Source organism: Orycteropus afer, unplaced genomic scaffold, assembly GCF_000298275.1.
Source record: "Orycteropus afer afer isolate SDZICR_OR568_19922 unplaced genomic scaffold, OryAfe1.0 scaffold00254, whole genome shotgun sequence".
Taxonomy (NCBI): domain Eukaryota; kingdom Metazoa; phylum Chordata; class Mammalia; order Tubulidentata; family Orycteropodidae; genus Orycteropus; species Orycteropus afer.
In genome coordinates this window covers 3708188-3722480 of record NW_006921841.1, presented here as the reverse complement: position 1 = coordinate 3722480, position 14293 = coordinate 3708188, and positions in this window count along the sequence as shown.

The window sequence follows — 14293 nt, the reverse complement described above, 5'->3', positions numbered from 1 at the left end:
GCATTGTGGTAAACTGTGGTCAATGACATGAGACAAAGTATATGTGAACTCCTGTATGGAAAAGTAAATTTGCTCTGTAAATCTTCACCCAAATCACACACACAAAAAAAGAATAGGCCATGTATACAAAGCCATAAAGTAAGTCTCCATAAATTTCAAAAGGGTTTTAAAGAACCGCAAGAAAGAGCAACAATGGCAACCTGAAGTGGTAAAGTACTAACACTATGAATAGAATGTTCATATTTATTAAAATTATGACTTGTCTAGGGCTTGAGTTATTTTACACATGGTCTAATTTAACAAGCATTTGTTAATTTTTGTTGCTGGTTCAGAGTTACCTAAAGAAATAAGAAAAGGCAGCTGCAAAAAAAAAAAAAAACAACAACAAACCATGCTGTAAATCAAATGTATGTAAATAACTTACCAGATAACTTGTATTCCTAAAGCTAAAATTCAGCAGTGCATCATTTAAATGCATGTTTTATCTAAAAGAACCTGAAACACCCATTGCTTTCTAATGAAATGGATGCATGAGAAACATTCACATCTTTCAAAACAAATGGAAATACCACAGCGTGGAAATCTTTTTGGACTTCATGGACCAGAATCACAGAAACACCACTTTGTTAAAAGATTTGTGTAAGTTTTCAGCCAGGAAGGTTAAGTGTATGTTGACAATTTAGAAAAACCATGTGCTCATTAATTTAAACTGAGAAAGTGAAGCTTTCAAAAGCTCCTTAAGCAATGTAATTGAAATCGTAATTTGCTTTTTACTGAAATCAATGTACCATAATTTTGGTGTCTTTAAAGCAAGGGGCATTTCAAGAAATTTCCAATCTCTATTGACTTCAGGTAGCTGAATAGGAGTAACCACGATTTGTTAAATCAATCAGAGAGTGTGTATGTAACTTTTGCAACCGTGGAAATCAAGTGCGTGTATAAACATAAAATAAAACAGGTACTCACAAAGCTAAACTGAAAAAAAAAAACAAAAAAACCCATGCTTGGGGGGAAAAAAAAAAAATGGGGTTGCCATGAGTCAGAATTGATTGGATAGCAACTGAGAGGAAATACTTTTGAGAGGACGATTTCCCCGAGCTTTCTTCCATATTTGTGCTGTAATAAATTCAAATCAAACAAATTGTGATATATTAATACAAAGGAATATTAATCCACAATAAAGAAAAGACTGAGCCACTGATACACCAACATATATTGATCAAAAGAAGTCAGGTACAAAATGCTACATACTATGTGATTCCTTTTATATGAAATTTAAGAACAGATAAACCAATGGTGATAGAAAGTAGACCAACAGTTATCTGTGGGAAGTGGTGAAGGAACACTGGGAGACTTTCTGTTCTATATCTTGATGGAGTGTTGGTTACACAAGTTTATACATTAGTCACAATTCATCAAACCGTATACTTAAGATCTGTGCATTTCACTATGTAAATTTTATCTCAATAAGAAAATTAATAGTGAAAACAATTGTTAAAATTAGAAATGAAATATTTTTAAATGAACTGAAATAAATGGATAAATGTAAGTAGGTCATGAATGGACCTACAATGACAATATGTCATGAATAATGATTAATCCAACCATATGCATCAAAATAAAAGTCTCAAAATATCCTGCTCCCTTCATTCTAATTCTTTGCTCACCCAGCAATATACTGATTATAATGTGGTCTTTTGAAAGTTTTAGAAGGTTAAAGTCTCAACATCAATAATTTTCACAAGATACCAATTTTATCTCTGGCTTCTACATGGCCAACATATACTGTTTTGACTGACTTCCTTAAGCCATTCGGGTATGTATTACAGTATGAGATGAAGGGGGAGGGAATGACCCCAAATAAGCTGTGTCTAAGTGATTTAGGCCATGTTTCAAGTTTGGTCAGGATCAAGAAATAAAACTACCACAACAACTAAGGAGTGGCACTTGAGTTCAAGGTTATTATCCAAACTAGAGAAGCTCTTATTTGTTGGGTAGTATAAATGTAAAAGCTCCCTTTTCAGGAGCCCTCTGTCTAGTGGTTTCCTCCTCCAACAGCTTAATAAAAATAAGTGTAGGAAAATTTTAGAAAGACAGTTTCCTGGGGATAAACTAAACAACAACAACAACAAAATCCCAAAACCTGTTGCCATTGAGGATTCTGACACACAGTAACTCCAGAAGCCCCATAGGGTTTCTAAGCCTGTAAATCTTTATGGAAACAGAATGCCACATCTTTCTCCTATGGAGTGGCTGGGGGTTCAAATCACCAATCTTTTGTTTAGTAGCTGAGCACTTCACCACTGCACCACCAGGCCTCCTCTCCTAGAGATAACATTCATATATTATGGGAAGGACAAAAAAAAAAAGAGAGAGAGAAACTGAGTGTAAGTGATATAGGACATGTTTCAATCTTTGTCAGGACTCAGAGCAGGTTTGAATGGGGTAAAATGTCAGTGAGAGAAAGTTCCAATAGTGGGTGTGGTGGCAGAAAAAAGGATTAGCGGGAAATCACAATTTGCTGGACAGTTGCTGGCTGAATGAAGTTTTAGGTCAGGCTAGCTGTCCAGTCCTCTGCCAAGAAGGGAAGAATGTCTATAACAAAATTAGTAAATTTGTTTTAAACATTGATGAGAATGGTATTTATCCTAGCCTTTTCAGCTTTCCTGACGTATAAAATGTTTAGGTTTGAAAGTGAACTTCAAACTTCTTGCCCAGAAACAAACACAATTCACTGAGATTAAGACACTTAAAAGAGAAGTAATTCCTTCAGAGAAAGAAACAATGTTTACATACATTCTATTTGACTAGGCTAGTGGAACTATTATTCTGTGGTCATTATGAAAACAACATATATTTTCACATAAATTCCTCACACATTTCTCACCAGTTTTTTCTCCAAGATGCTGACTAAGGATGTTAACCCACTGCACATCGATTTCCATTGTGTATGTACCACAATGTAACTTTAGAGGAGATAAAATGTCTTAAAAATGGAAAGACCAAAAGGCAGTAGGAAAGACCGCTAGGTCTGTGGCTCTGAGTCTGGTTCCTGTACCACCAGCGGCAGCATTGCTAGGAGCTAGTAAGAAACACAAATCCTTGGACCTACTGGAACTCAAGGGGCAGCACCCAACAATCAGCTTTCACAAACCCTCCATGTGATTCTGATGTAAACTTGATGGCTGTACTAGAATATAGAAGGCTTGTCTTTCCTCCTTATTGCAACAAACCCCACCCAGATGTGGCAGAAATTGTCTACCAAGGCAAACAAGGGCAGCCTTCCTCCTCCCACACCTCCACTTCTTATTTCTGATGCAAAATAAGTGTTCTAAAAAAGCAGTTCAAGTTTTGACTTGAAAAATCTCTTCCTGTAAGCCTCAACTACTAAATCCTTACGTTGGTAACATTTTAGAGATTCTTATATACAACCTTCCTTGTTTTCTGGTTCTCTACTATGAGTCGGATCTGACTCAACGGCAGTGAGTCTGGTTTTTTTTGTTTTGATTTACTATGTGGCTATGGAGCTCTGGTAGCGTAGTGCCTAAAGCATTGCACTGCTAACCACAAGGCTGGCAGTTCAAACTGACCAGCCACTCCACAGAAGGAAAACTGGGCAATCTACTTCCGTAAAGATTTACCACCTTGGGAAACCCAGAGAGGGGTCGCTATGAGTTGGAATCGACTTAATAGCAGTGAGTTTGGTTTTGGGTTTTTTGGTCCTATGTAGCTATCATTACATATTTTTCTTCTCCCCAGTTATATTATTCCAAACCCTTTTCACCTCCAGTCTGCTCTAATAGTCCCTGAAAATGAATTAATTCAATCACTCTAAAAGGGGAACAACTAACTGGTAAGAAGTGTTGAAAGAAGAAAAGGTCAAGGGTTTTGGTGGCAGGGGGGATATCTAATGTTATAGCACACATTTTTAAAATGTGTGAAACTGTAAAATTATAATAATATTGATGGAAAAATTGAACACTGATCACATATGTGATGAAACAAGGAATTACTATTATATTTAAAGTATGATAATGTTATTATAGTTATTTTCTAACAGTCATTTTTAGAGATAAAAACCAAAAACCAAACTCACTACCATTGAGTTGATTCTAACTCACAGTGACCCCATTGGGTTTCGGAGATAGGAAATCTTTACAGAAGTAGATTGGCCCATCTTCCTTCTGCAGAGTGACTGGTGGGTTTGAACCGCCAACCTTCTGGTTAGCAGCCAAATGCCTTAGGTACTATGCTACCAGAGCTCTCTATCTTACAGATAAGTAGTGAAATATTTAAGGATGAAATGATGTGACATCTGCAACTTGCTTCAAAATAAGTAAGAGAGAAACAAGGGTAAACATATAGATGAAACAAGATTAGCCATGAGCTGATAATTTTTAGAGATGGGTGATAAGTACACAAGGGTATGTTATACAATTCAATATATTTTTAATTATTTTAATATTTTAAAAATATAATTTTATATATTGAAGTTTTCCATAATAAAATAATTTTTTCAACAATATCTTTGGACTCTAGGATTTTAAACATCCTTGACTATAATGTATGATCTTAGAGATTTTATTTTTCTACCATAACCTCAAGCATACTAAGGTATCACCAAATTTATTTACAAACCAAAGAATAAAATACTTATTTTAACCACCTGTATAAACAAAACATATACAGTGAAACACACATGCCCAGAAAACAGAACAGCCTCTCACAGAGAATTGTAAGACACAGCATAAAAGAGGTAGAAGGGTTGGAGTTGCCAAGTTTACCCAGAGGTACCTGGGTCAGAATTGACTTGATAGCAGTGAGTTTGGTTTTTTGTTTTTTAGTGCAAGAAAAGACTCAAAGCCTTTTTAATGATTTAAAAACTGGACTTACAGCAAGTGAAGGTGTTATTGATGAATTTGTTGCCAGTAGGGATTGGTTCAACTATTTCAAAGTGAGGGCAAATTTACATTAACATTAAAAAACAAGTAGGAGCTGTCCTAAATCAGAAATTTATAACCTGGGGATTGCCTTTACTGAAAAACATGCCCTTTTCTGGACAGACTTTTACCTCTGTGCCACAACATGTGATGCTCCTTGCTGCCTGGACCAACTTCTGTTCCCTAGGACAAATACTTTTAAGACTCAGCTCCCACATCCTTTCCCCTAAGGCCTTGTTCAAAGCATCCTGTGCCCTCCCATCAGAGATCAAATGGCAAAGGATTTGTCTCCATGACTAAGCTGTGAGCTCCTTAAAAACAGACTGTGTTTCTGACCTCTGCATCCCCAGAATCTAGTGTGTGGGCACCAAATGCTGGCAGCACGGTGCTAGGTCCCAGTGACACTTCTGACAGGCACACTTTCATAATTTTAGTTCCTGTATTCTTTGTTTTGGCTAATAAAGCCAAATTCCCCCTAGCTGCATAAGCCAAAAAGCCATCTCCTGGCCTCATTAAGATAAATCCAGGTAAGTTTGACCATTACTGTCATCTCCCTTGCTATCCACAATCTTTATTTATTTAATTTTTATTGTGATTTGGATGAAAGTTTACAAAGCAAATTCATTTTTCATAAAGCAGTTCATATACATTTTGTCTCATGACATTGACTGCAATTCTCCACAATGGAAGTGCTCTCTTCTCACTTCCTCCCCATAGTTACCTCTTCCCTGTGTCCTTCCCTCCCAGGCACTCACACCCCCACCCCAGCTGTCTCCCTGCCCTCTGTTCTCCCATATGATTGATCTCTCCAAGGAGTGTATCTACCGATGTAAACGTTCAGCCCATATGCCTTGTCTATTATTTGGCTAGAAGCCACAGGAGTGAGTTCAATTCCAGACCTGAAGGGTAGCTAGAAGCCATAGTCTCAGGGGTTTCACCAGGCTCTATCAGATCAGCAAATCTGGCCTTTTTTTTTTTTTTTTTTTAATGATTTTCAGTTTTATTCCACATTTTTCTCCCACTCTATCCAGGATCTCCTATATGGCTATCCACAATTTTATAAGGGAATTTTCTTGTCATCAAGATGTATGTGAACTAAATTAATTGTGTTACTTCAGAATAGTGTTAAGAATCCGCAAACTTAGTTTGCAATAGATGGAGGAATATCAGGAGGCTTGGGCAGGTTTCAACTTCTCATTTATTCCACCCACTCTAACCCTCACCACACCCTTCCATTCATTTCAGCTCCAAAAAGCCTCAAGACTCAGCTGTTCTCTATTTTCCTACCCAGGCTCACCAGTCCAGACCTATCTGGTTGCTAGTACTGCAGCTCCACCCAAACCCACTGTCCTTGAGTCAATTCTGACTCATAGGAACCCTATAGGCCAACGTAGAACTGCTCTGTGGGGTTTCCAAGGCTGTAAATCTTTATGGAAGTAGCTGCCACATTTTTCTCCTGTGGAATGGCTGGTGGGTTTGAACTGCCGACTTTTTAGTTAGCAGCCAAGTGCTTTAACCACTGCATCACCAAGGCTCCTTTAGCACTGCCTACAGTTAAACAATTCTGGGATATGTTGGACCCAGACTTGCACCCAAAGAAGGGTGGTGGTGGTGTTCAGTGACCCATGTCACTATAGCACAGAGGTGGGTACAGTTACTCAATGCTCATTGTCATCAAGTCAATTCCAACTCAATAGTAACTCTATAGTACAGAGTATAACTGCCCCACAGGGTTTCCAAGGCTGTCAATCTTTACAGAAGCAGACTGTCACATCTTTCTCCTTTGGAACAACAGCTAGTGGGTTTGAACAGCTGACCTTCCAGTTAGCAGCTGAACTTAAGAGCATCTAGTGCTTTTACCACCGGAGCTCTGGTAGCATAGTGCCTAAGGTACTTGACTACTAACCAGAAAGCTGGTGGTTCAAACCCACCAGACACTCCTCATAAGGAAGGTTGGGAAATCTACTTCTGTAGTGATACTGCCTCAGAAACCCAAGGAGGGGTGGTTATGAGTCGGGTCAGACTCGACGGCACATAACAATAACAACAAGTGCTCTTACCAGGGGACCTAATGCTCTGAAGGGGTGGGAAAAGATAACAAACTGTCTAATCTCCAGAGGAATGCTTTATAGAAGGTAGTAAAATAAATTCCATAGACTGCAATCAGCATTGATTTTAATAAAACAAAATAGACTATCTCACAAGGAGTCAGGGCTAAGTATTGTTCTGTAAAACTTGGTTTAGCTATATTTGTGTGCTACAAATACTGACTGAGGGCCTACCACATGCTAGGTACTGGAGACCGAATAGTGAAACAGACACCAAAAGGAGAAAAATAATCTCTGCCTTTAGGTGGCTGATATTCCACTGGTTTCAGTGTGTACATGTCTTTACCTGTATGTAGGCATGTGTGCACATGTCTGTATCGTGATATAAGAAAAATATTTCTCTAAAGCAGTTCTTCTCAAAATGTGGTTGGAACACTGGCGCAAACTGTTACTGGTCTACCGTAAGAACAGAAAATGAGAAAAAATATTTAGGCAATTTTATAACAATTTGACTCTGCTGTGATATCCACTTACAGGATCATTTTGCTAGCTATTCTTTTTTTTTTTTTTTTTTTAAATTCAATTTTACAAAAGAATCCATCCACAATGGATTGGAAATAAGAGAAAAACAAAAACAAAAAGAAGCATTGCTCTGGTGGACACAACACTTTGGACTGGGAACTTCAGCCACAGAGAGCAGATGCAGAGAAGGGCAACACAGTGAGTGAGAAACAACTAGGAGCTAAGGTTCAGATTTGTTCCCTTTACACACTTGTAAAATGAGGAACATAATTAAATGGCAAGCAGAAAACTATTAGCATCGACACTGATGAGGCACTTAATGCAGAAGAGGCAAAATAAGCCATTTTTGGTGGTAGAAAATTAGTATCAATTGCAGTCATGCACTTGAACTACATACATGTCTAATTACATTGCACCAAAATGTATATAATTTCTGATATATTTTGCTTTGTTCAACTATGGTAATAAAAATCTTTGGACTTTGTGCTAAAATTTCATAGTTTGTCTTTCAGACAACATGGTAAAAACTCGTTGTCTTAAAAAAAAAATTGAAGAATCTTGCCCACATACAAAATTGATTGGGAAGAGTGGTACAAATTGTGGGTTAGGAAAACATTTTTTGTGGAGGAATAAGTTTTTATAAATAATTTAAAAAGCTAATCTGTGCTCTTACAGGTGATTTCTGCTGGTTTCTATTTCAATTTGGTGTTAGTTATACTCTGCCATATAAGAGGAATGCCAGTGTTTCCTTTCTTTGTAGTACACTTGCTTTTGGCCATAATCATTACTACAGATGTGTTTTCAGCTGTGGGAAAATAGGAAAACCAGAGCCCTGAAATCACACAGTTGAAAGTTCAAGATATATTTTTAGCATTATTATTTCCTACTAAAAAATTAAAAGACACGAATATATTATACAATGAATGAGCACTGAACCAGGTAATAATGGGTAATATAATACAATGTCTTTCAAGTTATTTATATTTCAATTCTGAGTGAACAGCACTCATTACGGCAATAGGAAATGTGCTTAAGGGATGGGTAATGAGATCAGTATATTAAGCCCTTGAGGTGCAGTGGTTAAGTGCCAGGCTGCCAACCAAAAGGTTGGCAATTTGAACCCACCAGCTGCTCTGTGGGAAAAAGATAAGGCATTCTGCTTCCATAAAGATTCACAACCTTGGAAACCCTACGGGGCATTTCTACTCTGTACTACAGGGTTGCTATGAGTCTGAATTGATTGGACAGATAGGAACCCAGAGGTTGGCAAACTATGGCACACAGGCCAAATCTGGCCCACTGCCTGTTTCTGTAAATAGAGTCTCATTGAAACAGAATCTCACTCCTTCCTTTATGTATCATCTATGGCTACTTTATACAATAGCAGAGATGAGTAACTGTGACCCCACAAAGCCCAAAATGTGTAGTATCTGGCCCTTTACAGAAAAGTTTGCCAACCTGGCCCCCACCCATCCCATAATCTCCTCATAGTACACAGATCCCACCCTTTCATCCACCCATTGACTCAAAAAACAATTACTGAGTATCTAACATATTATCAGGTACTATCCCAGGTGATGAAGGTATAGCACCAAAGGAAAGGAAAAAGTAAAAGAAAAGTTACTGTTCTGCTGGAATGTGTATCCTAATGTAAGAAAATAAACTATAAACAAATAATTTAAATATATAGTACATCCCATAAAACTCAATGCCGTTGAGTCAATTCTGAATTATAACAACCCGAAAGGACAGAATAAACTGTTCCATAGGGTTTTCAGGTATATAATATTTATAGAAGCAGACTGTCACATCTTTCTCCTACAGAGTGGCTGGTTAGTTTGAATCACCAACCTTCTGGTTAGCAGCAAAGTGCTTAACCAATGCACCACAAGGGTTCCTTCAGATAGAACATCAGAGAAAAAAATTAAAGCAAAGAAGGGGATAAAGATAACTTTAGTTTATTATGTACCAGACACTATTTTAAGTGCTTTTCATATATCAACTCAAATCCTCACAATAACCTCACTGACACTATGTTTATGCCCGTTTTATAGGGGATAAAACTGAGGCAGACAGTGAACACCCAGGTTATGCAGCTAGAAATGGATTTGGAGACAGAGAATCTGGCTCCAGAGTTCATGCTTTTCATTATAGATTGCCCTGACTCTTTGTGAAGAAAGGAGTGGCTGGTAGGAAATTATAATTTTTAACAGAATAATCAAGGAAAACCTCACTGATAAAGTGACATGGAACAAAGCTCTGAAAGAGATGAGGGCAAGTCATATGAAGATCTGGGACGAGCATCCAAGTAGAAACAACAGTGAGTGCAAAGGTCTGAAGAAGGTATGGCTTGATGTATTTGATATTTGAGCTGTGTGGCTGGAAGGCAGTAAACTCGAGGATTAGTAGATTATGTGGCCCCAGAGTTATGGAGAACGTGGTGGAAGAGATGGAGTGCTGCGATATAACTGTATTCAGCCTCATAGGCCACAGTAAGAACTTTACTGGAAATGAGATGTGAAGCCACTAGAGTTGAGAGCTGAGGAGTGACATGATCTTGCTTTAAAAAGTATCACTCTGGTTTCTAAGAACACACTGCAGGAGTAAAAAGGGTAGAAGCAAAGAAAAAAGAAGTCAATTGCATTACTGAAGGTGAGAAATCAGGGTGGGCTCAGATCAGATGTAGATATTTAGAATAAAATACACAAATCTTAACTGTATACAGAGTAATGAATTCTGACAAGTGCATACACCTATGTAACACATCCCTTAACAAGATAGCAATATTGCCATCGCTGTGTGCATAATGTAGATGAGATGGAAAAGCTAATAGAATTTGATATTAAGTTTTGGGAGAAAGAAAGACTCAAGGGCTGTGGCCTAAGCCATAAAAAATATGAAGGTATCACTGATGGAGGGGTAACCACCCACTCCCAAACCCAAGCATCACAAGAACTTTCTTCATCCACCAAAGGAAGGAAGGAAAGAAGAAGAATGATAGAAATATCATCCAGGGACAGTCATTCGCGGGCCTTTACATTATAGCCTGATGAAGTGCCTGGATCTTACACGTGAAGGTCTACATTTGGAAGGCTAGCTGAGACTCTTGGTACCATTACTGCTTTTTCGTTTTCCTAAAAATGTAGCTGACTGACCTGGAGTTGGCTAGCAAGTGGTAGAAAAGCCTGTTTTAACCAACCAATCCATCACTGATTGTGGATGGTAGGAAAAGAGCTCACAGGAAACCATTTTCATTTATTGAATCCTTTAATACTACCAGGTCAACATGGGGGAAGGAGGGTACGCTGGCTCCAATTCCACATGAGAACTTCAGATGAGGGGACTTTCTTAAACAGACTTGACATAAGCAGAGGGGCATGCTAAGCTAACTAATGGCCTGTACCCAGGAGGAACTCTGCTTTTAGAGGTACTCAGTCTTGGGTGTGTGTTTGACAGCTGGCAGTATAATGAAGGACTACAAGAGTGACCTTTGGTTTCAGGCAAACATACATATTTGTTTAGTGATAATTTTATAATATTCAAATTTATTTTAATAGTGAAGATTACAAGGGCCTTTCACAGTAAGTCAGAAAGGACCCTTGGCCCCTGGTCTTCCATGCTGCTACACACTCAAAGAGGTATGTGCAATGATAAATGCCATTCATTATTGCACCAGCTTAAATTCCTACTTCCTGCAGGGGGTGAAAAAAAAAAATCAAAGTCACTGCCATCGAGTCAATTCCGATTTATAGCAACCACCACACTGGGTTTCCAAGGCTGTAAATCTTTACAGAAGTAGATTGCCCCATCTTCCTTCCACAGAGTGGCTACTGGATTTGAACCGCTGACCTTCCGCTTAGCAGACAAATGCCTTATCCACTACGCCACTAGAGCTCCTGCAGGGAAGGGTAGTTTTATTAACAGATCACTAATATTTTAAATTACACTTGAGGGAAGATAAAACCAAACTCATTTATGTGAGAGGGAAGAAAAGATTCCTTTTCTTCCTGATCTCTTGCCCTAAAACAAATAAACAAAAGTTACTGTTGAACTGATCCAATTTATTGTGACTTCATGTGTTGCAGAGCAGAACTGTGCTCCATAGGGTTTTCAAGGTTGTGACCTTTCAGAAGCAGATTACCAGACCTTTCTTCCAAGGCACCTCTGGATGGGTTTGAACACCCCATCTCTGGGTTAGGAGTCAAGCACTTAACTGTTTGCACTACCTGGGGACTCCTCTCTTAACCTGTTTTTGTTGTTATTTGCCATTGAGTTTGACCCAACTCATAGCAACCCCTCCCCTTGGGCTTCCGAGGCAGTTATCACTATAGAAGGAGATTGCCCAACCTTCTTTCCGGATAGTGGCTGGTGGGTTTGAACCACCAGCCTTCTAGTTAGCAGTCAAGTGCCTTAGGCACTATGCTACCACAGTTCCTTCTCTTAACCTAGGAGGAATGAAATATGGGCTGTGTCTGGGTGTTCAGAATCCTAAGAAGGTTTGCACATGTTACATTAACCCATGACACATTTGGGCATAGGGAGTGGGGAGAATTTGAAAGTACCGACAGGGGCATGCAAGTATGACTGGAGCCAGGGGCCTTCAGATGGAGAAGGCTGGCAGGTGTTTCTATCTGCCCAAGACTAGAAAAGGCCCAGAGGAGAAAAGGAAGACAACTTTCAGCTCAAGAACTTACATCTCTGAAAAAGTCATTGAACAGTAACCGAATGACCTGCCAGCAAAGTCAGCTGTAAGCTCTTGGAAATAACAGTCCAAAGCATTGTGAAACAGAATTTTAAAATTGCTCAGCTAAACAAGGTTTATGTGGAAAATGAAGGCTATGTAAGAATGGTGTAACTGAAATAAGACAGCAAGTAAAAACACACTATAGCTCCACCTGCCATAACTGAAATCCTGAGATGCTAGACTGTGTGAGATCAGGGGATCTAGAGGTCACGGAATTAATGGAAAAGGAAGTGATTGAAGCCCTCTTATAAAAGGAGCTTCTTTCACATTTCTTTTTTTTAATTGTGATTTGAAGTTCACAGAGCAATTCGTTTTCCATTCAACAGTTCGTACACTTTTTGTTTCATGACACTGATTGCAATCCCTATAATGTAGCTCTCTTTCCACTTCCTCCCTGCGGTTACCTTTTCCCTGTGTCCTTCTTTCCTATGCATTCATGCCCTTTGAGCCACTCCCTGTGCAAATACTGCCATTCTGATCGCCCATGGCTGACTGTTCTACCTGGTGTAAAAGTTCACCTTATATGCCAGTCTACCGCTTGACTGGAAGCCAAGAAAATGCATCCAATTTCAGGCCCAAAGGGTGACTAGGGGGCATAGTCTCAGAGGTTTCACCAGTATCTATTAGACCAGTAAGCCTGCCTTTTTTTTTTATGGTTTTGAGTTTTGTCCCACTGCTTTCTCCCACTCTATACAGCGTCTCCTATACGGATCCCTTTCCGAGTGTTTGACAGTGGTAGCTGGTACCATCTAGTTCTGGTCTCAGAGTCATACAGGCTGAGGTTCACACGGTACACTAGTCCCTTGGAAAAATTGTTTCCATACATCCTTTATTTTCTTTATTTTCCTTTGTCCCAAACTAGAAGAGACCAATTTTTGCATGTGGATGGCCGCTTACAAGTTTTTAAGACCCCAGTTGCTAGCCATCAAACCAAAAAAAAACCAACCAACCAAACTCCTTGCCATTGAGTTGATTCTGACTCACAGCAACCCCTTTTGGGTGTCCAAGGCAGTAAATTATTAAGGAAGTAGGCTGTCCACTCTTCCTTCCAGGGAGTGGCTAGTAGATTTGAACTGCCAACCTTCTGGTTAGCAGTCAGATACTTTAGGCACTACACTCACCAAAGTAGGATGTAAAACAATGTTTTTGTGTAGTATGTTATGCCAATTGAGCTTGATGTCCCCCTGTTATCACAGTCTCAAGCTCGTGGGTCTGGTGACTCATTCCCTCAAGATGTTTGGCTGTAATTCACTCTATATTCAACACCAATGGAAGCAGTAGTCAAGACATCAGATGTATTGCATTGAGCAAATCTGCTGCAAAAGACCTCTTTCAAGTGATGAAGAGCAAAGATGTCTCCTTGAAGACTAAGGTGTGCACTCATGCCATGGTATTTTCAATTGCCTCTTATGTATGTGAAAGCTGGACAATGAATAAGGAAGACCAAAGAAGAGCTGATGTTTTGCAGTTGTGGTGTTGAAGAAGAATGCTAAGAGTAAGTACCATGGTCTGCTGAAAGGACTAACAAATCTGTCCTGGAAGAAGTGCAGCCAGAATGCTCCTTGGAAGCGAGAATGGTCAGACTTCGTCTCACCTACTTTGGTCACATTGTTAGAAGGAACCATTCCCTGGAGAAGGATATCATGCTTGGTAGTGTGGAGGGTCAACGAAGAAGGGGAAGACCCTTAACGAGATGGATAGACACAGTGGCTGCAATGATGGGCTCAGGCATAGCAAGGATCATGAGGCTGGCACAAGACTGGGCAGTATTTTGTTTTGCTGTGCATAGGGTCACTATGAGTTGGAGATGACTCAATGGCATCTAACAACAACAACAACAAATTATCATAATTTTATCCTCTGTTAGCTCTATGATGTCTATGGATATTCTTATAAAGGAGCTCTGGTGGCATAGTGGCTAAGGCATTTGATTGCTAACCAGAAGATTGACGGTTCAAATCTACCAGCTACTCCATGGAAGAAGACTGGGCAGTTTAATTCTGTAAAGATTTACTGCTTCAGGAAATCTAAAGAGGGTC